Source organism: Rhincodon typus, chromosome 2 (assembly GCF_021869965.1).
Source record: "Rhincodon typus isolate 14 chromosome 2, sRhiTyp1.1, whole genome shotgun sequence".
Lineage (NCBI taxonomy): Eukaryota > Metazoa > Chordata > Chondrichthyes > Orectolobiformes > Rhincodontidae > Rhincodon > Rhincodon typus.
This window is the reverse complement of record NC_063333.1, coordinates 21,642,547-21,645,379: the sequence shown is the minus strand read 5'-3', so window position 1 is coordinate 21,645,379 and position 2,833 is coordinate 21,642,547. Positions and strand designations below refer to the sequence as shown.

Sequence of the window (2,833 nt, the reverse complement as noted above, 5' to 3'; positions counted from 1 at the left end):
GATCTATGCACATGGACACCGAGATCTCTCTGCTCATCCACACTACCAAGAATCTTACCATTAGCCCAGTACTCTGTATTTCTGTTACTCCTTCCAAAGTGAATCACCTCACACTTTTCTGCATTAAACTCCATTTGCCACCTCTCAGCCCAGTTCTGCAGCTTATCTATGTCCCTCTGTAACCTGCAACATCCTTCCGCACTAACCACAACTCCACTGACTTTAGTGTCATCCACAAATTTACTAACCCATCCTTCTACGCCCTCATCCAGGTCATTTATAAAAATGACAAACAGCAGTGGCTCCAAAACAGATCCTTGAGGTACACCACTAGTAACTGAACTCCAGGATGAACATTTCCCATCAACCACCATCCTCTGTCTTCTTACAGCTAGCCAATTTCTGATCCAAACCGCTAAATCACACTCAATCCCATGCCTCCGTATTGTCTGCAATAGCCTACCGTGGGGAACCTTATCAAACGCTTTACTGAAATCCAAATACACCACATCAACCGCTTTACCCTCATCCACCTGTTTGGTCACCTTCTCAAAGAACTCAATAAGGTTTGTGAGGCACGACCTACCCTTCACAAAACCATGTTGACTATCCCTAATCAAATTATTCCTTTCTAGATGATTATAAATCCTATCTCTTATAATCCTTTCCAACACTTTACCCACAACCGAAGTAAGGCTCACTGGTCTATAATTACCAGGGTTGTCTCTACTCCCCTTCTTGAACAAGGGGACAACATTTGCTAGTCTCCAGTCTTCTGGCACTATTCCTGTAGACAATGCCGACATAAAAATCAAAGTCAAAGGCTCTGCAATCTCCTCCCTAGCTTCCCAGAGAATCCTAGGATAAATCCCATCCAGCCCAGGGGACTTATCTATTTTCACACCTTCCAGAATTGCTAACACCTCCTCCTTATGAACCTCAATCCCGTCTAGTCTAATAGCCTGTATCTCAGAATTCTCCTCGACAACATTGTCTTTTTCCTGTGTGAATACTGACAAAAAATATTCATTTAGTGCCTCTCCTATCTCTTCGGACTCCACGCACAACTTCCCACTACTGTCCTTGGCTGGCCCTAATCTTACTCTAGTCATTCTTTTATTCCTGACATACCTATAGAAAGCTTTAGGGTTTTCCTTGATCCTACCTGCTAAAGACTTCTCATGTCCCCTCCTGGCTCTTCTTAGCTCTCTCTTTAGGTCCTTCCTGGCTAACTTGTAACTCTCAAGCGCCCTAACTGAGCCTTCACGCCTCATCTTTACATAAGCCTCCTTTTTCCTCCTGACAAGAGATTCAACTTCGTTAGTAAACCATGGTTCCCTCGCTCGACCACTTCCTCCCTGCCTGACAGGTACATACTTCTCAAGGACACGCAGTAGCTATTCCTTGAACAAGCTCCACGTTTCAATTGTGCCCAGCCCCTGCAGTTTCCTTCTCCATCCTATGCATCCTAAATCTTGCCTAATCGCCTCATAATTGCCTTTCCCCCAGCTATAACTCTTGCCCTGCGGTATATACCTATCCCTTTCCATCGCTAAAGTAAATGTAACTGAATTGTGGTCACTATCACTAAAGTGCTCACCTACCTCCAAATCTAACACCTGGCCTGGTTCATTACCCAGTACCAAATCCAATGTGGCCTCGCCTCTTGTTGGCCTATCTACATACTGTGTCAGGAAACCCTCCTGCACACATTGGACAAAAACTGACCCATCTAAAGTACTCGAACTATAGCGTTTCCAGTCAATATTTGGAAAGTTAAAGTCCCCCATAACAACTACCTTGTTACTTTTGCTCCTATCCAGAATCATCTTTGCAATCCTTTCTTCTACATCTCTGGAACTTTCCGGAGGCCTATAGAAAATTCCCAACAGGGTGATCTCTCCTTTCCTGTTTCTAACCTCAGCAGACGAGTCCTCATCAAACGTCCTTTCTGCCACCGTAATACTGTCCTTGACTAACAATGCCACACCTCCCCCTCTTTTACCACCTTCCCTGATCTTACTGAAACATCTAAACCCCGGAACCTGCAACAACCATTCCTGTCCCTGCTCTATCCATGTCTCTGGAATGGCCACAACATTGAAGTCCCAGGTACCAACCCATGCTGCAAGTTCACCCACCTTATTCCGGATGCTCCTGGCGTTGAAGCAAACACACTTCAAACCACCTTCCTGCCTGCCGGTACACTCCTGCGACCTTGAAATCTTATTCATGACCTCACTACTCTCAACCTCCTGTACACTGGAGCTACAATTCAGGTTCCCATCCCCCTGCTGAATTAGTTTAAACCCTCCCGAAGAGCATTAGCAAATTTCCCCAGGATATTGGTACCCCTCTGGTTCAGGTGTAGACCATCCCGTTTGTAGAGGTCCCACCTACCCCAGAATAAGCCCCAATTATCCAGGTATCTGAATCCCTCCCTCCTGCACCATCCCTGTAGCCACGTGTTCAACTGCTCTCTCTCCCTATTCCTCGCCTGGCTAGCACGTGGCACGGGTAACAAACCAGAGATAACAACTCTGTTTGTTCTCGCTCTAAGCTTCCACCCTAGCTCCTTGAATTTCTGCCTTACATCCCCATCCCTTTTCCTACCTATGTTGTGCCTATGTGGACCATGACTTGGGGCTGCTCCCCCTCCCCCTTAAGGATCTTGAAAACACGATCCAAGACATCACGGACCCTGGCACCTGGGAGGCAACACACCAACCGCGAGTCTCTCTCGTTCCCACAGAATCTCCTATCTGTCCCCCTAACTATGGAGTCCCCAATGACTAATGCTCTCCTCCTCTCCCCCCTTCCCTTCTGAGCAACC

General features: G+C 46.6%; 2 protein-coding genes across 4 annotated transcripts in view; both read right to left on the bottom strand.

Annotated features, from left to right (window-relative positions):
* zmynd11 (zinc finger, MYND-type containing 11) overlaps positions 1-2,833 on the bottom strand; it is a 210,210-nt gene that overhangs the window by 164,122 nt on the left and 43,255 nt on the right. The gene's annotated exons all lie outside the window — the stretch shown is intronic.
* LOC125485876 (disco-interacting protein 2 homolog C-like) overlaps positions 1-2,833 on the bottom strand; it is a 21,521-nt gene that overhangs the window by 8,074 nt on the left and 10,614 nt on the right. The gene's annotated exons all lie outside the window — the stretch shown is intronic.